Source organism: Neomonachus schauinslandi, chromosome 9 (genome assembly GCF_002201575.2).
Source record: "Neomonachus schauinslandi chromosome 9, ASM220157v2, whole genome shotgun sequence".
Lineage (NCBI taxonomy): Eukaryota > Metazoa > Chordata > Mammalia > Carnivora > Phocidae > Neomonachus > Neomonachus schauinslandi.
In genome coordinates, this window is record NC_058411.1 from 34,557,319 (window position 1) to 34,580,441 (window position 23,123).

Here is a 23,123-nt window from a genome sequence, read left to right on the forward strand (position 1 = left end):
AGTAATCTCTACACCCAACGTGGGGCTTGAACTCACGCATGCTCCACCAACTGAGCCAGTCAGGCACCCCTAAATATTTTTACTTTTAAAATCTACTAGAGTTTTCTAAGAATACAACTTTAGTAAGTGAATAACTTTTAATAATATTTAATAACTAATATTTATTCAGCCTATACAATTTGTAGGCATTGTTCTTTACAAAATGATTTAATCCTCAACATATGGCTATAAAGTAATTTTATAATCCCTGTTTTACAGATAAGAAAACTCAGGCAAGAGTTATATAAAATAGCTTTCCTCAGGTCACACAATTAGTAAGTGGCAAGGCTGAGAATTGAACCCAGATAGTCTTAGCTTAAACTTAACCACAAAATAATACTGCATTTACCAATACCATCCCAAAACATTCAGGAGAAAAGTATAATTATTGGTAGTAAGAACACTATGAGAGTAAAAGAAAAAAATCAGTGTGCTTTTCTCTGGTTTAAAAAAAAAAGATCAACAGAGTTGTAATAGTGATCTAATTACATCAACACCGTTATAAGTCTGTGGTCCCACTTAAAACAGAGAGGAACATGACAGAGAAGACAAGAACTCCAGAGGTTGCTTATAATGCCAGCACTGTCAACACTGTAGGATAAAATACTGCATGTGAGACTATCCCATGGAAGAAAACTTTTTGGTAATAATCACTTAGTTATCTACATTTGGGAAATAACTGAAAGCTCCTATTAGGAGGTATGTTCTCCTCAATGCCTCCTTAATTTACCCCTACAATTGCTCCTACTGCCACCATCGCCACCACCCTCAGAAAAGTAAAGTATTTAAAAGGCCGTGATTATTTTTACAATGAAACAGGCATGACATAAATTTAGTCTGATTTTTCTCCTCTTCTGTACTCCACTGCTCCTAACTTCTCAAAAGGTCCATTCTCTGCTTCTGTCATAACAGAAGTAAAATTTTCAGTCCCAGTAAGACCCAAATGTTACTTTTGAAAATATCGAAGACAACTTTTAAAGAAGTCAGAGGCTCTGACTTACTTTATTACTAATAAGTTGTAATAATTCATGTGAATTCTAAATAGCATGACTAATAGCATGATAGAATAGCCAAAGTTCTCAAAGGTAAATAATGTAATTGTACCAGCAAACAGATTGAATTTAAAATATGCAAAATTATATCCTGAGTATTTAAAGCAAAGCAACAATTTCTAAGATGCCTTAACTTCATTCAGTCCAAACATACTCCTAAAAAAAAAAAAAAAGTATATAGTACCTTTTTCATTAACAATGACAAAGTTCTAGTGACCTAGTTGCTGAGAATGAACAAAACTATAGGTATTAAAAAAACAGAGTTGCTTAACCCATAAGAGCTATTAAAGTGGATGCTGGAGCCAGAAAGATTTGAGGACTAAAAATACCAAAGACTCACTGAAATACACTCTTCTAAACACCTAAGTGTAAAACTATGACTTGAAGCAATTCATTGGTTCATTTGGGTAAGGTTTTACCTGAAGAATCTACGAAAGCTGAGGTTCAGGGAGCCTGAGGGCTCAGTCAGTTAAGTGTCCAATTCTTGATTGCAGCTCAGGTCATGATCTTGGGGTCATGAGATTGAGTACTGTACTGGGCATGGAGCCTGATTAAGATTCTCTCCCTCTCCCTCTCCCTCTGCACCACCCTCCCCTCCCCTCTCTCAAGAAAAAAAAAAAAGAGAGAGAGAGAGAGAGAAAAGAAAGAAAGCTAATGTCCAAGTGTAGCACAGTAGGATGCAACCTGATTTCCCAACGAATGGAGTAAGAGTCGCAGGAAGCCAACACTGACAATACCCAAAAGAAGCATGTTTTTAGAAGGCAAAGCAAGTGTCAAAAAACACAAAGCGGAGCATTCTTTTTTTTTTTTAGATTTTTTTTTTTTTTTTTTTTTTAAAAGATTTTATTTATTTATTTGAGAGAGCGAGAATGAGAGAGAGTACATGAGAGGGGGGAGGGTCAGAGAGAGAAGCAGGCTCCTCGCCGAGCAGGGAGCCCGATGCGGGACTCGATCCCGGGACTCCAGGATCATGACCTGAGCCGAAGGCAGTCGCTTAACCAACTGAGCCACCCAGGCGCCCCATAGATTTTTTTTTTTAAGACAGAGAGAGTACAAGCATGGGGAGCAGCAGGCAGAGGGAGAGGGAGAAGCAGTCTCCCTGCTCAGCAGGGAGCCCGATGTGGGGCTCGATCCCAAGATCCCCGGGATCACGATCTGAGTCAAAGGCAGATGCTTAACCGTCTGAGCCACCCAGGCGCCCCAGAAGTGGAGTATTCTTGATATGACTCTTTTCATTAACTAATATGACTAACAAAACTCATATCAAAACTCCTTGAAAATTCCCCATACCAAAAAACTCAACCCACACAAAAAACTCAACCCATACCAAAACTCCTTGAAAATTTCCATCAGGTTTTAATTATCCATATTAGTTATGTAAATTATTTGTAGTTATTTTTTCCTTCTAGTTAAAACCAGAAAACCACTCTCTTCCTCTGTCCACCTATCTTCGTAATAGTATGTGTTCTCAGTCTACCTTCCTTTGCTACCCTATTCCAAAAGACATTTGAATAATAAAGTAAAATATGATCTATTTATGACAAAATAAAATATACCTCAAATAAGTTATGTTTACTAAATGAGTCAAATGACTAATCACTACTCCTCCAACCCTCATAACAGAAAAATCGTATTTATTATGCATGTATAAAAATTTAAATGAAAAAAATTTACTACCTCCATCACCAATAAAATAGAAAACCTATTGTATCAAAGAAAAATAACTATTTAAAAATCACTCGAATCATTTTTTCATCAGGAAAAATAAACTTAAAAAGATGATTCTCAACTTCAATGTCAGTCAGAATTACATATTAAGCTCATAAAATTGTAGACTCACAGGCCCATGACCAGAGATTCTGAATCATAAAGTCTGAGTTTCTGAGGATGAACCCAAAACTATATATTTTAACAAACTTCCTAAGTAATTATGATGCAGATTATCCTTAAATTACACTTTCATATATACTTCATCTTCAAACCACTCTCAACTTCCCTATAAGTCCTTTAGGTCTGATCAGACTACCCACTCCTATCCCTCATCTTAACAGCTTCGACTTCTGATTAAACTACATGCTCGGAACTAACAGAGAGAAGAAATAATAGCAACCAGTTGTTGGACATATATTACTATGGGCCATGAACTTTACATAATCTATTACAGATGCATGTAAAGTCTATAACAGTTTCTAAGATAAATAAATGCTTATTAAACTAGCTGCTAGCTGAAACTAATATCCACACAAAAACTCTGCATATGGATGTTTGTGGCAGTTTTATTCATAACTGAAAAACTTGGAAGCAACCAAAATGTCCTTTAGTAAAGGTAAATGAAAAAGTAAACTTTGATACATATGAAATATTATTCAGCACTAAAAAAGGAATGAGCTATGAACCCATGAAAAGACATGGAGGAAACAAAGTGAAAAGAAACCAATGTGAGAAGGCTACATACTGTGTGATTCCAACTATATGACATATTAGAAAAGGCAAAACTATGCGAACAGTATAAAAAAAAAAATCAGGGGCTGTCCACAGGTAGAAGTTAGGGAAAGAGCAGGGGAGATGAATAGGTAGAAAGGAGAAAGGATTTTTAGGGCTGTGAAAATACTCTCGATTATAATGATGGATACATGTTATACATTTGTCCAAATCCACAGAATGTACAACACCAAGAATGAAGCCTAAGGTAAACTATGGATTTGGGTGATTATTATATGTCAATGTAGGTTCATCAATTAAAACAAATGTACCACTCTGGTGGGGAATGTTGATAATGGAAGAGTCTATGCATGTGTAGGGGCAGATGATATAAGACAAATTTCTATAACTTCCTCTCGATTTTGCTGTGAACATAAAACTGTTCTAAAAAAAGTCTTTATTAAAAAAAAAAAAGAAGAGGGGCACAAGAGGGGCACCTGGGTGGCTCAGTCGTTAAGCGTCTGCCTTTGGCTCAGGTCATGATCCCTGCAGGGTCCTGGGATCACGCCAAGTGTCGGGCTCCCTGCTCAGCGGGGAGTCTGCTTCTCTCTCTGCCTCTCTCCCTCCTTCCAGCTCATGCTCTCACTCACTTGCACTTCTCTCTCAAATGAATAAATTAAAAAATCTTAAAAATAAATAAATAAATTTTAAAAAGAAGAAAAAACAGTAAGCTACTATTATCCCTAGTAAGAGATTATTTTGTGGGGGTCATCATAATGACCCCAAGACATGGTTGTTACTTATTTCCAAGTTGCAGTTGAGGAAATTAAGGTTTAATAACTTGTCTGGGCAAGTAATTTGCCCAGAGATAGTTAAGGAGCAGAGAAAGGATTCAAGATGATACCTGTGACTCCAAAACCTGAACTCTTTATTTTAACTTAGGCTAGCTTCCAGAAACAGCAGGAGAACAACAGTAGGTATAAAACCATTCCATAGTCATAACTACACTTTAGAAGAATTTTCCTGAATCATCCCTGGGTCAACCATGGCCTAAGCATGTCTCACAAATGTTCCTATATGACTAAGAACTGAAAGGTATATACTATGATGGGTGGCTAACGATAGGTAATTATAATAAGCAAAATTAAGTACAGGTTAACGAGTGAACTACTTTATATTATGGAATGTTCTACTAATAAATACAATACTTAATATTTAAAGAGCATTTAATGTTTTCACAGCACTTTAAAATTATAAATTAGCAATAACTCCACAATGGGGGTCAGTATGACTGTTAACATTCCAGCAGACAATATGAATATAGGCAGGTAAACAAAATCCAGTCTAAGTCATAAAGCTGTTGAACTCAAAAACATTACAAACTCAGTCTCATGACTTCCCACATCTAAGGGCTATAATCCTTAGTTAAGAGTATAAGAAGCTACAAGGGGATGAATTCAAAACAACCAGAGACTTCTATATTTTATCCACACAAAATATGAACATAATAAATATGCAATTCAAAGTTCTCCTTCATGATGCTTTCTACTCAAATTTCGTAAAATCTGCTTATGTTCCTAATGATTAAGTTTTCTGTATGAATCATTTATTTTTTAAAATATTCTGGACCTCTTCTCAAAGCATCTGTTTTCCCCTCATCTCAGTGCCTCCCAAATGGCCACCATTTTCTTTCTCCCAAGTACATTTCTAGCTTGCCTGTTCCAACCAGCTACCTCTAAAAATGGTAAGCAATGGTTTCCACAAACCTCCCCCACTTGAACCACATTCACAACAAATACAATTAGTCATGCAAAAAAAGATATGTATACACTGATAACCTCCACCAAACTACATAACCACCAAAACTACAAATTCAGAAAATGGAAATTACTAATGATAAAAGCATATTCTATTCTGTTAAAATTGCACAGAGCAGAACTTATATTTTAACCTGGTAACTCTCAACAAGTTAATATAAGTCTTGTGGCTGTTATTTAGTTTTATAAACCTTACAATTTGTAGGTAACTCTCTAGAAAGTTTTGAAATTAAATGCATTAAAATTAAGCTCTTAGCTAAATATAAAATATGATACATAATACAGAACAATATACAAATATAACTCAGCCAGGGGAGAACAAATATATCCCATTTGCTCACCCTCTCCTTTAAGGAGAGAATACCTCTCCCATACAAACCAAAGAGGTTCTGATTCACTGGAACGCTACAGAGCTCAAGGAACCCCAGCACTACAGGAAGGAACCAAAGCGATAATGCTTCCTTCTGCTGGAGATCCATTGATTAAAACACATAAAAGTAGGTATCTCTATTATCCAAATTTTTACAAAGAATGCATATTACACTTTTACAATTATGAAAGATTTATTTTTTTTTTTTAACATTTTATTTATTTATCTGAGAGAGAGCAGAGATAGTGAAAGAGAGCACAAGCGGGGAGGAGAGGGAGAAGCAAGCCCCTGTGATGTGGGGCTCGATTCCAGCACTCTGGGATCATGACCTGAGCCGAAGGTAGATGCTTAACAGACCGAGCCACCCAGGTGTCCCAATTATGATTTTGTCATTTTTAAGTGGTAAATTTAATTAGATATAGCCTTTTTTTTTTTTTGGAGGAAAAGGCAGATTTAGAAATTCCTGCCTGAGGAATGTAACCGTAAACATTAAATCCCACAAAAAGCAAATTAGTGAGGTTGTGAAGGGTTCCAGGCAGAGTCACTAACAAACGCCATGTTTTAAGAGTAAGAACTGTGTGCTTCTCCTCCACAGCTCTGTCTACAGAAAAAGCACTGTAGTCTTTATATAAAACCAGAGCCCAGCACTTACGACGTAGCAGAAATTCTCTGGAGTCCCCTGGAAGTCCCTCTAACTATGTAACACCCACAGAACCTCAAACAGCAGGAAGCCTAAACATTTGGTAAATCTTTCCCCATCCCTTCTTACTAAATATTAAAAATATATTCCCCTCCTGAGCAGATTCTCTAGACACAACTGAATAGTGAGTGATGTCTTTTTGGCCCCAGATCAACCTCCACTCTTTGTGTGTTATACACAGAGGGAGTATAAACTATCTATCTGTAATTCAATCAGAAATGTTTTATGAACATAACAAGAGAAACCAATCTTTTATCTTTTAATGGTACATAAATGCACCGTCGAGTAAGGTAGTCAGTAGCAAATGTGGCCATTCAGCATGTGAAATATGGCTAATTTGAACTGAGAAACTCTAAGTGTAAAATACACACTCATTTCATACTTACTAGGAAGAATGCAAAATATTTCATTGATATTTTTATATTAATTGGTAGTCGAGGTAATATTTTTAATATATTAGGTTAAATAAAATATATTATTAAAACTACTTTCACCCGTTTCTTCTTACCTTATTTAATGTGGCTACCAGAAAATGTAAAATTACATGCATGGTTCACATTATATTTCTATTGGATGATGCTGGTCTACAAACTAGTGATCAATCATAAGCTCTTATGAAACTATTTCTACGTCAACCTTTCATGACTATCTAGCATCATAAAGTCTAGTCATTACAATAGCCTAACCAAAATTTCCTTTCTCCCTGATTTGCAAAGTAGATTATATTCGTATTCAGGTTCCTTCCTTTCTGATAACTTCATTCAGTCTTAAAATGTTGAATAAATTCTATAATATTTCACCTCCTCTACCCCACCTCTGCCAACCAAGTTACTTGCCTTAAAATATTCATCTTTTAACTTTAATGAGTACTGTACTTAGAGAAGAGGAGGCTGAGAATTTTTCCTAAAAGGGCCTCCAGATTATCTCTAACAAGCAGTATGTGGTAGTGTTAGTTTGGTGTATAGAATCAAATACGCCTAGTATGAACCCTGCCTCTCGTTGTGCAAAGCACTATAGCTCAGCTCCCTTATCTGTAACAAGGATAAATATTACCATTTAACATTAAATTAATATTTCATTTAATTACTATTTACTATTAAAATATCAATACCATATGTTGTTGTAAGGTAATAAAAGAAAAGCATTTAGAACAGGACCTGGAACTTCAATGTTAATAAGTATTAGTTACTAGCATTATTATTTCCTTTTTTGACTTGTTTCCTGAACCTATCATTCTCCTCTTCTATTTCTGGCTGCCCCATCAATAGGTTCTCTCCTTATTCAAGCCTGTAGCGTATCTAATAAAATGTAAAAAAACACAGAGCAGTAGATGGAGCAGAAGGTCATTTGGTCTGACAAAAACAAAGAATTCCAAACACAACAGCACATAAGAAAGTGTACGTCATCACATAACAGAAAGATTCCTCACTATGAGAAACAGTCAAGCTAATTCTGGGACCCTGTAAAAGTTATCTTCAAGGAGGCTGGACAGATGTTCCTCAAGCTTCCCTTTAATCGTTCTCTATGTCCCTGTCAAGGGATCCAACCCGGATGTTAAAATCTAGAACCTATCCCATTGACAATACTCATCAAATCTAAAATTATACATTCTTTGTGACACTTTGACTCAGCTACGGATTCATGTCTGTACACCTAAAAAACCAGTAAGCTCCCATCTGCAAATATTAAAGAGCCCAAGTTTAGACTTTCACCACATTGTAATGCAAGTTAAAAATCTGCCCACTCTTACTTAAAGGCTCAAAAAGCAGAAGATATATAAGAAAAGGTCAAAATACTCTGTCACTTGTGGCATACCGCGTCTCATGCACTTCGTTCGAGCAGATTCAGGGGGGTAGCTCTTTAACTTAAGCCACAATCTGGGTCAGTTGAACCTCTCATTACCCTTTTCATATTCTGTCATACACTACAGACATTTGCATTATATATTTTGTTTCTTCCCCAAATTACACAGAAAGTATCTTAAAGGCAAGGACTCTATCTTCGTGAATTCAAAAGTCTACAACCCTGGTTCTGACCTATTGGACACTCAAGTATTTGTCAAGCTGGATTGAATCTATAGTTACAAAAAATACATTATTTACCTTTGTGAAGTCTTCAGTTATTAAAACATTTTCATGTGATTTCATTTGATTGTCCCAACAATCTTATAGTCACAACCAAGACCTAATCTCATTTTTCATGAAGTACCGTAACTGAAGCTCAGAAGTCAAAGTAATTCAAAATTATTCACTTTTGTATGTCTTAAATACACAAACTTTAAATCCAAGACTATGCTGGTCATCAGTGACAAACCCAGAACTGCACTGAACTGTATCACACCACATCACACCACACCACACTAGCGCCTTTTTCAGAGGGAACCAGCAGAGGAAGGAGGAAGACGAAAGAAGAGACAGTGACAACATTAAGTTTTGGTAATAAGGTAAATAGATAGCCAGTCCCTAAATAAAATTAAACTGCTTTTCACATTTCATTTTTCCTATCTTTTTAAAGCTTCAGTTTTATTTTCCCTCCTAATAGTTTCTGTTTCTTCCTTTATTTTCACATAATTAGTTGTATCTTCATCATCAAAATTATACTCAATCTCAAATAAGCCAATCTATGTTTTAAGTTATGTAATTTTGTAAATACAGTTCTTTATTCTGTCTTAATGAATGTATTTAACTATTCATTTGAATTCAGCAGTATTCTCTGAAATGGGTTTTGTTCAATTTTATCCCTCTAAAAATAACCTACTATATAAGTCCACATTCTGTTGATACTCCCACTTAGACTCATGTGAGGAAAGAACCAGCAGTTTCTCTCTAAAAGTACCAAAAATGAGCAATCAATCGACATTAGCTGACATCCAAGATTCTAAGAGCAAAGTTAACTTGCTCCTGAGTTCATTTGTAGAATGTCCTATAAATCTCCTATTTAATCAATGACTTAATGTAATTCACTCAACTTCTTTGAATCGGTTTCCTCATGTAGAAGAAAATTGGTCTAGAGCTTTGGAATTTCTTTAAGATCTAAAGAGTTCCTGAGTCTGGAGATTTAAATCCAAGTTTATTTACCCTCTAAAAGTTGATTTCTCTCTCTTTTTTTTTTTAAGATTTTATTTATTTGAGAGAGAGAGAGAAGAGAGAGAGAGCACAAGCAGGCAGAGGGGCAACAGGAGAGAGAAAAAGACTCACTGTTGAGCAGGGAGCCCAACGCGGGGCTCGATTCCAGGACCCTGGGATCATGACCTGAGCTGAAGGCACAGACGCTTAACTGACTGAGCCACCCAGGCACTTCTAAAAGTTGATTTCTTAAACTAATGCACATATTTGTATCTTTTCTACCTACTGTACTTGAAGGTAAGAACCATATATCTTTGTAAACTTATCCCTTTGAACATGGTAGTATATACATATAGATAGGTTTCATTTGCTCTTCTGCCTACAAGTGTTAAATTGTTAACTTTGGCAGAAGACTTCTTGAATATCCCTATGTGTGATTCAACCACAAATTACTACAATTTTTAAACAAATTCTGAGAATACAACACTGCAAAATTATGGTTAGAATCCAAGTTAAGTTATTGTAGCCCATGACTGACATTCAGCATAACTAACATCTGCAAAGGAGATGGCAATTAATTGAGATAGGGAGTTTGGCCCCAAACCTTGCTCTTAGCCATAGTTTTTCATAACCCTTATAGCCAATCCCTGACTAACTGAAAACCAGACCTCAGAATGACATCCATATCCCTAGATCATAAAGCTATAGGAAGGAAGAGTGAGAGGAGCACTAACAAGGATGTATATTTAACTTTTGATTTATCATAATAGAACTTTCTCCAATAATTAAGAGCTGTATCAAATTTGTTTTTAGACAAGGTTAAAGTCAATTTCCTATTAGAGTAAAATTTGAAGAAATATTTTTGAAAAAAATTTGAAGTAAAATTTCAAGAAAAACATAGATGTAAGGTTTTACAGATTTCCAGTCAACTTGTAATAATAGCAGCATTAACTCAAATTTAAACTTAAAAACTATTATCCCCCTAAGTAGTTTTAGCAGATGCCTGAGCCTTGATAAAAATCAATAAACTATGTTTGGAATACACATATATCTATAAAATTAAATACAGAAACAAGCTGATAAAAATCATTTAACTGTGCATAGAGCAGTAAAACTAAAAAGGTTCCGAAAACCTTAACGAAGAGTCACATATAATCATCACATCTGCATGCAGTTAAACATATGGCACTCCAGTTTCGGGAATCCTGAGCTCACCAAAACTTTTACAACTAAATTTGGGTTACTTGGGGTGAGGGAAAGAGATGCAAAAAGGGAGTGGAGCCTTTAAAAACCCCTATTTTGACTAAATCTGCAGCTGTAATTACAGCTGTTCTGAAGCTTTCTTGAAACTGACTAATTACATTTTTTTTAAGTAATAACCAAAAGTAGGCTTAATGAACTGAACAATGATAGGAGGACTTCATAGTTAAAAGCTATTTTTTATATAAAATTAATTTCCTATTGTTTTTGCTCTGCAACTAATAGATAAAAATTGTTATATAAGTCCAAGAAGCTTTCTAGTTTGGTTGGGTTTTGGAATTTTTAATTTTTTAACATCAAAAAGTACATTAGAAAGTAGACTGCACTTCTTTCCTTTTGTAATTTTGCAGAAACTCTCATTTTATGTTTCTTCTCCTTCCCCATGCCACCTATTTTATGTAACTATGAGACCAGTCTATGACACAAATTACATATATGTATGATATCAATAAACAACACAAGCCTTTTGCTATCATTCAAAACATACTGTAGTCCCCCCTACTTTTCCACAGGGTATATATACATTTCAAGACCCCCAGTGGATTGAAATCACAGACAGCACCAAGCCCTCTATATACTATTTTTGTTCCTATACATGTATACCTATGATAAAGTTTAATTTATAAATTAGACACAGTAAGAAATTAGCAACAATAACTAAAAATAAAATAGAGTAATTATAATATGCTATAATAAAAATACCATTAATGTGGTTTCTCTTTCTGAAAATATCTTATCACCTCTCTTCTTGTAAGGATGTGAGATGATACAATGCCTACATGATGAGATAAAATGAAGTGAATGACATAGGCATTGTGACATAGCATTAGGCTACTTACTGACCTTCTGACATCAGAAGGAGGACCATCTGCTTCTGGACTATGGTTGACTGTCGATAACTAAAACTGTGAAAAGGAAAACTGTGGATAAGGGGAACTACTGTATTCTCTAATGGTATATTTACTGAAAAGAGTTATATCATGCAGCAATACAAATGAAGTTATATACCTTTTAAGACTACCTTTGTATTGTACTTTAGATATGACTGGCGTCTCTGTTAATTCCCTGGAATAATTATTCATTCAAAAAGATAACATGTGAAAATCACAACTCTGATTCCAGTTGAAGATGATGACAAGATCCTGAACTCATCTCCTCCCAGAGACATAGTGAACCTACATCTAAACATGAAATAAGTCCCTCTGAAAGAAATCTAGAAACTAGCTGTGTGACTACTACACATAGGACAGATAAAAAACATACACTGAACACTCTTTCCATAAACCCCACTCCCAGCACAGCAACACACAACTGGGAGAGTAAAGATTTTCTGGGGCGCCTGGGTGGCTCAGTTGGTTAAGCATCCAACTCCTGGTTTCAGCTCAGGTCATGATCTCAGGGTCGTGAGATGGAGCCCCCTATGGGGCTCCATGCTGAGATTCTTTCTCTCTCCCTCTCCCTACCCTCTCCCCTCCCCTGCTGGTGTGAGCACTTGTGTACATTCTCCCTCAAATAAATAAATAAAATCTTAAGAAAAAAAAAAAAAAAAAGACTAAAGGGTTTCGACCCAACATCTAACGCCACTTTTAAGACTTCCAACTCAGGGACGGGCCCCCAAAACATCTAGCTCTGAAAGCTAATGGGGCTTGTGTCCACAAGACCTAGAAAACTATGCAAACAAAGAAACAGTTCTTGGTGGGCACCACAGACTCACTGTTACTATGCCCCCAAGGCTCAGCACAGAGGCAACAGACAAAAATGCCCACCTACCATTCTTTCCTGAAACCCACCTATATGCATATCTTAAATTGTGCAGCCTGAGGGCCAGGCTTCTCATTTAACACACATCTAGGGACAAACTGAAATCCTCCCCAGAAACCAGGGAGGCCAGTGGCACCATCTTTGCATTCTCTCTCTGCCCAGCTCCCACTCACTGGTATCTTCCTGAAAGGAATTTGTGTACACATCCAGTGCCTGGCTTTTGCAACTGCTGCCCAAAGAACATACCCCTTGATAGCCTAACTCTGGTGGCCAGTGGGGCTTGCATTAGCAGACTCAACAGGATTGTAGCAAACAAATAAATACTTCTCAAGTGGCTATCTCCCCAGGGCTCAATGCACAGGGAGCAGACAGAAACACCCATCTCCCAGTCATTCCCAGTAAGAGACCTATTTACATACTTTAAAAGCTGCTGTCAGAGGATGAGGCTTCTAATTTAGCACAGATGTGCAGACAGATGTCGATCCTCCATGAAAACTGGGAAGCCAGCAGACACCATCTCTGCATTCTCCCAGTAGATGACTACAAATCACAAATAGCTTCCTGGAAGGAGCTTATACACACATCTGGTACTATGAGTACTATGGCTACCACCTAGGGGATGCACTCCTTGATTGGTTGGTTCTGACAGCTTGCAGGGATTGCATTCACAGGTCCCACAAGACAGTAGCAAACAAAGAAACAGTTCTTAACTGGCTAACCCCCAGGGCTCAGAACAGACAGAGGAGACAGAAACACCCAGATCCCACTTTTTCCCTAGAACACATCTACTTGCATACTTTAAAAGCTGCTACCTGAGGGTCCAGCTTTCATTCAGCCTGCACACAGGTCGATGACTGATCCTCCACTTAGGGACACAAAGATCTTGGCATACTCTCAGCTATTGGGAGCCATGAAGAAGGCAGGTTGGACAATCACAAAGGTCTGAGAGACAACCAAGAGCTAGGGCCAGGATGAATGATAAGATTCATCATCTACAGGAGACCATTCCATCAAGACTGGGAGATGTGACTGTTTTATCTAATGCACAGAAGCCAACACAGAGAGTTAAGGAAAATGAAGAAACAGAGAAATATGTTACAAACAAATGAACAAGACAAAACTCAAAACAGACCTTAATAAAAGGGAAATAAGTGATTTACCTGATCAAGAGTACAAAATAATGATCAAAAAGACGCTCACCAAGATCAGGAGAATAATGCATGAATTAAATGAGAATTTCAACAAAGAGATTAAAAATATAGGAAAGTACCAAACAAATCAAAGAGCTGAATAATTAAATAAGTGAACTGAAAAATTCAATAAAGGGATTTAACAGCAGATTAGATCAGTGGAAGAAAGAATCAGCAAACTTGAAGACAGGACAGCACAATTCACCCAATTAGAGAAGTAAAGAGAAAAAAAATGAAAAAGAATGAACATAGCTTCAAAGAATTATGGGACGCCATCAAATATACCAATATATGTATTATGTGGCCCCAGAAGGCAAAGCAAAAGAGAAAGGGGCTGAAAGCCTATGTGACTAAATAATGGCTGAAAACTTGCCTAACACAGGAAAAGAAACAAACATCCTACAAAATTTCAAACAAGATAAATCTAAACCAACACACATTATAATTAAATTGTCAAAAGTTAAAGACAAGGACAGAATCTTAAAAGTAGCAAAAGAAAAACTTATGTTACATAAAAGGGAATCACCATAAGATTATCAGGAAATTTTTCAGCAGAATCTGAAAACTTTTTGCAGGTGAGAAGGAAGTGGAATGAAAGTCATGAAAGAAAAAACTACCAATCCAATATATTCTCCCCAGCAAAGTTGTCCTTCAGAGTTGTAGGAGAGAGAAAGAGTTTTCCAGGAAAGTAAAAGCTTAAGGAGTTCATCGATACTAGACCAGCTTTATAATAAATGTTAAGACAACTTCTTCAAGCTGCAAACAAAAGGATGCTTATTAGCAACAACAAATTAAACAACAAATCTCCCTGGTAAAAGTAAATACATAGTTAAATTCAGATTAATGTAATTTGTAATGAAGGTGGGTAAATCACTTGTGAATCTAGTATGAAAGCTCAAAGATAAAACTAGTAAAAATAACAATTTGTTAATGTATACATAATTGGATACATAATTTGTTAATGGATATACAAGGTAAAACGATGTAAATTATGACATCAAAAACAAAATGAATGGGGGTAGACTAAAAACAGAGAGCATTAGTATACATTTGACATAAGTTCCTACCAACTTAAAATAGACTGCTACAAATATAAAATATTTTATATAAGCCTCATGGTAACCACAAAGTAAAAACCTGTAACAGATACACAAAAGATAAAGAAATCTAAGCATATCACTACAGAAAATCATCAAATGACAAAGAAAGAGATAAAAGGAACAAAGGAATTACAATACAGCCAGAAAACAATTACAAAATGACAATAATAAATCCACATCTATCAATAATTACTGAAAGTAAAGGAATGGAAAAAGATATTCTAGGCAAATGGAAACCAAAAGGGAGCAAGAACAGTTACACTTATATCAGACAAAATAGCCTTCAAAGCAAAAGGCTGCAAGAGGAGACAAAGAAGGTCATTATATAAGGATAAAGGGGTCAATCCAACAAGTGATTGTAACATTTTTAAATATTTATCTACCCAACACAGAAGCACCTAAAATTATAAAGCAAATAATAATAGATCTGAAGGGAGAAATAGAAAGCAACACAACAATTGTAGAAACTTCAACACCCCACTTTCAACAATGGATAGATCATCTAGAAAGAATTATCAATATGGAAACACTGGACTTAAACTACACATTTGACCATATGGCCTCAAGAGAAATTTACAGAACATTCCACTCAACATCAGCAGAATACTTAATTACCCATGGAACACTCTCCAGGATACATCATGTTAGGCCACAAAACAAGTCTTAATAAATTCAAGAAAAATAAATCATATCAAGCATCTTTTCTATAATATCAAACTAGAAATCAGTTACAAGAAGAAACCTGAAAAATTCACAAATACGTGAAGATTAAACAACATGCTACTGGTGCTAACAAATGGGTCCAAGAAGAAATAAAAAAAATATCTATGGGCAAATTAATGTGGAAATACACAATATAAAAGCTTAAGGGCTACAGGAAAAGCAGTTCTAAGAGGTAAGTTCATAGCAATAAATACCCACATTAAGAAAAAAAGGAAAAGCTCAAATAAACAACATAAATTTACTCATCAAGGAACTAAAGAAGAATTTTAAAAAGAACTAGAAAAATAATAACAAACTAAGCCCAAAGTTAGTTTAAAAAAAAAAAAGACCACAAATTAGAGCGGAAATAAATGAAACAGAAACTAAAAAGACAATAGAAAAAATAATGAAACTAAGAACTGGTTTTTTGAAAAGATAAACAAAATAGACAACATTTAGCTAGACTAACCAAGAAAATGTGAAAGAACTCAAATAAAATTATAAATGAATGAAGAGACATTACAAATGGTATCACACATATATAAAGAATCATAAGAGACTACTACAAACAATTACATACAACAAATTGGACATCCTAAGAAAGTGACAAATTCCTAGAAACTTAGGAACCTACCAAGGCTGAATTATGAAGAAAGAGAAAATCTCAACAGACCAATTACTAGTAAAAAGATTTAATCAGTAATCAAAAACCTTCCCACAGGACCAGATGGCTTCAACTGGTAAATTCTACCAAACATTTAAAGAATTATTATTATCAATCCTTTTCAAACTTCCAAAAACCTGAAGAGAAGGGAACATTTCCAAATTCATTTTATGAAGCCAGCATTATCCTTATAATCAAAACCAAACAAGGACACTACAAAAAGGAAGCCTCCAGGGCAATATCCCTGATGAATATGAATGCAAAAATTCTCAATAAAATATTAGTAAGCAGAATTCAACAACACATTAAAAGGATCATACACCATGGGTTTTATCCCTGGGATGCAAGGATGGTTCAATACAGGTAAATCTGTAAATGTATTACCACACACAAAACAACGGATTAAAAGTCATATTGGGGCACCTGGGTGCTCAGTTGAGCACCCAACTCCTGATTTTGGCTCAGGTCATGATCTCAGGGTTGTGAGATCAAGCCCACATCAAGCTCTTACACCAGGCATGAAGCCTACGTAAGATTCTCTCTCTCCCTCTGCCCCTCCCCACCCTGCCCTCCCCCCCAGAAAATCATATTATCATCTCAACAGATGAAGAAAACATTTAACAAAATTGAACATTCTTTCATGATTAAAAACTCTCAACAAAGTGAGTATAGTGAGAACATACCTCAACATAAAAAGGCCACATATGACAAGCCCACAGCTAACATCATACTCAACAGTGAAAAGCTGAAAGTTTTTCCTCTAAGATCAGGAACAAGACAAGGATGCTGACTCTCACCACTGTCATTCAACACAGTACTGGAAATTCTAGCCAGAGCCATTAGGCAAGAAAAAGAAATAAGACATCTAAATTGGATAGGAGTTAGTAAAACTCATTATTTGCAGATGACATATTATATATAGAAAATACTAAGACTCCACCAAAAAACTGGTAGAACCAATCAACAGATTCAGTAAAAATGCATGATACAAAATCAATACACAAATACCAGATGTGTTTATATACACTAACAACAAACTAGCAGAAAGAATAATTAAGAAAATCCCATTCACAATTGCATCAAAAAAATACTTAGGAATAAATTTAGCAAAGGAGGTAAAAGATTTGTACATGAAAACTATAAGACACTGATGAAAGAAACTGAAGAAGACACAAATAAATGGAAATCACAAATAAATCTGTGCTCACAGATTAGAATATTGTTAAAATGTCCAAACACCCTAATGCAATCTACAAATTCAATGCAATCCCTATCAAAATTCCAATGGCATTTTTCTCAGAACTAGAACCAACAATACTCAAATTTGTATTGAACCACAAAAGACTCCAAATAGCCAAAGTAATCTCGAGAAAGAACAAAGCTAGAGGCCTCACACTTCCTAATTTCAAATTATACTACAAATTACACTACAAATTACTATATATAGTAATCAAAACAGTACAATACTGGCAATAAAATAGATACACAAATCAATGAAACGAAACAGAAAGCTCAGAAATAAACTCATGCATATATGGTTAATTAATAAACTCTTGCATATATGGTCAATTAATATTTGACAAGCCAAGAATATACAATGGGAAAAGGATAGTCTCTTCAAGAAAAGGTGCTGGGAAAACTGGACAGCCACAGCCAAAAGAATGAAACAACACAGACAAAAATCACCTCAAAATGACCTGAAACTGTAAAACTTCTAGAAGGTAACATAGGAGGTAATCTCCTTGACATCAGTTTTGACAAGGATTTTTTCAATTTCAAAACACAAAAAGGTGACAAAAACACAATAAATAAATGGGACAATGTCAAACTAAAAAAGGTTCTGGGCAGCAGGGAGCAGCAGCAGCTCTTCCTTCAATAAAACCACCATTTTGCCAAAAAAAAAAAAAACTGCTGTACAGCAAGGGAAATCATCAACGAAATGAAGAGAAAACCTACAGAATGGGAAAAAAATATTTTCAAACTACATACCTGATAAGGGGTTAATATCCAAAATATACAAAGAACTCATACTACTGAATAGCAATCAATCAATCAATCATTAAATAAATCTGATTTAAAAACAATATTTTTCCATAGAAGACCTATAAATGGCTATCAGGTATGTGAAAAGGTGGCTCAGCATCACTAGTCATCACCAAATGCAAATCAAACTACAATGAGATATCACCTCACACCTGTTAGAATGGCTATCACAAAAAAAGAAACGTAATTTAACAAGTGTTGGTGAGGATGTGGACAAAGGAGAACCCTTGTTCACTGCTGGTGGCAATGTAAACTGATGCAGCATACTATGGAGAATGTATGAAGGTTTCCTCAAAAAAATCAAAAACAGAATTACCCAAATGATCCAGACATCCCTCTTCTCAGTATATACCCTAAGGAAATGGAAACAGGACCAGTGCACTCCCATGTTTACTGCAGTATTATTCACAATAGCCAAAATATGGAAACAACCTAAGTATCCACCCAGAGATGAAAGGATAAAGATGTGGGGTGTGTATGTGTATGTGTGTGTATGTATCCATATACATATATATTTGTATATATGCAATATTATTCAGCCATGAGAAAAAAAGAAATCCTGCCATTTCCAACAATATGAATAAATCTTAAGAGCATTATACTAAGTGAAATAAGACAGAGAAAATACTGTATGGTATCACTTATACGTGGAATCTACAAAAAAAAAAAAAAAAAAAAATCCCAACTCATACTAACAGAAGGTAGAAAAGTGGCTGCCAGCGACTGGGTGGTGCAGGAAATAAGGAGAAGTTGATAAAGGAGTATAGACTTCCAGCTATCAGATGTACAAAGTGTGAGAATCTAATGTAAAGCATGGTTACTACAGTTGATAACACTGCACTATATAATTACTAAGAAAGAATATATGAAGTTATCATGTATGCTTTAAATATTTTATGGTATTTGTCAATTATACCTCAATAAAGCTGAAAACAACTAAAAAAAATCACAAATCCATGGAACTTTTTAAATAACTGATTTGTTAATATTTAAAATGTCCTAAATGACTGAGATTTTACATTGCATGTTTTTATTTCTCTCCGTGGGTAGCAGGAATCTCTATAAAAACATCAAGAGAAAATAAAGAGGGGCACCTGAGTGGGTCAGTCTGTTAAGCCTCTGACTTTGGCTCAGGTCATGATGTCAGGGTCCTGGGATGGAGCCCTGCTTTGGGCTCCCTGCTTGGCAGGGAGTCTGCTTCTCCCTCTGCCCCTCCTGCTTGTGCTCTCTCTCTCTCTCTCAAATAAATTAAAAAAACCTTTTTTTTTTTTTTAAAGAGCAAATGAGGATATTTTCTTTAGAAGAAATAAAGGATAAAGAAGCCTTTCAGAGTTCCTAAGATTGAAAGATATGAAGGCTATAAAAGATACTTCCCAGGAAATTAAAGAAAGCTATGATAGTGACATTTGTATCATATCACCAAATGTTAAAAATGGAGAAGAATCAGACTTAAGAAGCATAGTAATATACGAGGTAGAAAATATTCTCACCAGTGACTTACTATTTAGTTGTAGATAAATCTTATCTCTAACTTCCTCTGAATATCAAAAAAAGAAAGCTACATTTTGGAAATATTTGTGATATTCTGTGAACAAAAAAACATAAATAACTTTCTTATAATTTACGGGAAAGTGCTTAACTATACATGACAATACTAATATATTGATTATATCTGACTCATTTACCCTGAGAGCTTCACAGTATTTCAAATATATTTTTCACAGTTATGGTAAGTACATCCATGTAGAAATAGCAGATATGCCATCCTTCATGTATTTTTTTCCCACTCAAGCTATTTTGAAAAGTACAAGGTCTATGGTGAGCCTGATTAGGAAAAAATAAGAAATTTGCCTCCCCTTCTATGAAATGCCCCAATAATCCTAAATATGGTGGCCAAATATTCATACTTTCTCAATGTCTGAATAGGCCAAAGTCTTCCTTGGATGCTAACTAAGGCAACCTTGTATTTAAATTAAAAGCTAAGTAAGCATTACAAAAGGAACACAGGAAGCCACAAATCAAGAGGCAAACTATCAGATAATAAAAGGATTTATGTATTCAAAGAGGACAAGGATCATTTAATTTCAAAGCACAGATTATATTTACAGGAGAATGGATTCACCTATAGTCAGAAAGTACCTCATAAAGGCAAAGAAATCACTTGAAACACCAAACTCAAGAATGAACAATGCTAAGTACCAGCTGCTAGAAACCAGTAAGGCATTAAATAGATAAAAGAGAAGAGATGATCCATTTAGTCACAAGCTGAGCTCCCCGAAAGCACAGGTAGGCTTTGGAAGGTTAGCTGCAAATACCAATGTTCACAAACCAGCTATCAAAAATAATTTCATTTGATTTCTACTAGAATCATCACAGAAAGATAAGGCAAAATTAAAAAAAAATCAATTGCAATTTAAGCTGAAGATGTGTCATCATCTAAAATAGCTGCTGTAAAACCCTATTTGAATCTCCCTACCAGCCATATGTCTACTGTTATCATACATTACCATTTCCTCTACTGCAGAGCACCGACATAATAGAATCCAAAACACAATACAAAGAAGGCAGGAAGCAAAGACTAAGAGAACTTTCTAGTTCTACAAAATACTTAATTCCTGTTCTTTATAATTTCATAAAGATATTACCTCTGAGATCAAGAGCTACAAAGGTCTAAAATCATGACCAGAATAAAGGGCCCTTATACTAGTGGTGGGGGTGCAGGAGGAAAAGACTGGAAGAGCCAATGATTGAAAAATCTGTGCAGACACTAAAAACCTGAGAATTTTGCATTGATCCTCTCATATCCTTGACTGACCCCCACAGCTGCTTCTCCTCAAACTTCTTGAAAAAATCTGCCCAATGACTACTAATCTACAAGACCAATTCTCTGAGAGCCATCTTTGACCAACTATTCCCCAAACTAGTTGAACTATGCCTAACCCCTCTTGCTAATGCCCTATAAATTCTGCCCTCCTTCCTCAAGTTAGAACTCTCCTTCAGAACATTTTCTAATATAATCTTATGCTCACTGTGCTCTGGTTAATTTTCTTTCAAACTATCAGAAGTTCTAGGAGGTCAACACAGCAGGAATTGGCTTCGGTTTTTATTTTCTCAATGGGTTTCAGGGTAACTGTGGGCACTACTTCTGTGTCTATACATAATCACCAGGGAAATAGGCAACAGAAAAGTAATGCTTCTATTGGTCATTTAAAAAAAATAATAAAGACAAACATTTATTAAGCGCCTAACTATACTGCTATGCACTTTTACGTAACTGATTCTATTTAATCTTCATTACAACCCTTGGGATAAATATTCTTATGTTCATTCCATAGATGAGAAATCAGAAACTTAGTTTAAGAAACTTACTGAGTTTGCAAGTGGGAAATACAGGATTTAAACCTAATTATCCCAGGGCAATCCTTTCCACTTCACCAAAGCCACCAGCTACATTGCCTTAACTCCAATTATTGTCTATAAGAAACAATTGCATTCTTTCTGACTCCTTTGTTTTCTGTTAAGTCTACTTGCTTTTTTCAATCTTTAAGTAAGCCTCTATGCTTTAAATTTTTCTTCACGTAATTCATCTACTCTTTTCACTTCTTCCTAAACACTTACCAAAGACCATTAAGTATCCGTATCCTATAGCTGTCTCCCTTCAGTAATGCTAAATATAAATTTAGAGTTAAAACAATTGTACTCAATCAAAATTTCTTTAGTAGATATGTATTTTATGGATAATTCTCAGATTTTTCTCTCTTTTTTCACATCACAGCTTAATAATTAGACTCCATTAGCATTATTATAATTCATATTTTAACCAATTAGAGATGATACTGCACATAACATATTTTTAAAACCCAGGTATTATACATGCAGATTAATTGACTTTTTTTTAGGGGAGGAGGTCATTTTCGGGGGAAAAAAAGGCCAACAAAATTGTACATAACAACAGACACTTGCATTACCTAGAGCTAAAACATAAATAGTAACTCTCATCTCAATAGACACACACCCAAAAGCATTTGACAAAATCCAATATCCATTCCTGATTTGAAAAATCTCTGCAAACTAGAAATAGAAATGAATTTAATCAATCTAATAAAGGGGATCTATGAAAAATCTACAATTAACATCATACTTAATTATGAAAGAATGGATGCCTTCCCGCTAAAATTAGAAGCAAGACTAGAATGTCCTCTCTCACCATTTCCATTCAACATTATACTAGAGGGTCTAGCCAAAGAAGTCAGGCAAGAAAAAGAAATAAAAGGAACATAAATTGGAATGAAAGGAGTAAAACTCTCTTCATTCACAGAAGACATGACTGTGTAGAAAATCCAATGGAACCTACCAAAAAAAAAAAAAAAAACCACAAAAAAACAACCCCCCCCAAAAAAGCAACCAGAACTAAAAAGTGAATTTAGCAAGGTTACAGGATATAAAAATCAACTGCATTTTTATATATTAGCAATGAACAAGTGGAAAGTAGAATTAAAAAAAATAATGCTATTTATAAGAGCATAAAAAATATAACACACTTCGGGATAAATGTGGCAAAATCTGGGAAAGATCTGCATAAAAAAAAAATAACACTGCTAAAAGAGACTGAAATTCTAGAGGCAACTGGGTGGCTCAGTTGGTTGAATGTCCAACTCTTGGTTTCAGCTCAGGTCATAATCTCAGGGTCATGAGATCAAGCCCACAACAGGCTCCACTCTCAGCGTGGAGTCTGCTTAAGATAGTTTCCCTCAGGATGCCTGGGTGGCTCAGTCAGTTAAGCGTCTGCCTTCGGCTCAGGTCATGATCCCAGGGTCCTGGGATAGAGTCCCCCAATGGGCTCCTTGCCGGGTGGGGAGCCTGCTTCTCACTCTGCCTGCCACTCCCCATGCTTATGTGCACTCTCTCTCTAATAAATAAATAAAATCTTCAACAAAAC

General features: G+C 35.4%; 1 protein-coding gene across 3 annotated transcripts in view; it reads right to left on the minus strand.

The window, feature by feature from the left end:
- The window catches only part of FUT8 (fucosyltransferase 8), a 327,874-nt gene that overhangs the window by 222,485 nt on the left and 82,266 nt on the right, over positions 1-23,123 (minus strand). Inside the window, exon 1 of one of the 3 annotated variants that reach the window (XM_044918091.1) lies at positions 8,502-8,532. The exons of the other annotated variants lie outside the window; for them this stretch is intronic. The gene's annotated coding sequence lies outside the window, so the exon portion shown is untranslated. Of the gene's footprint in view, positions 1-8,501; positions 8,533-23,123 lie in introns of those variants that run through there. 3 annotated transcript variants of the gene reach the window in all.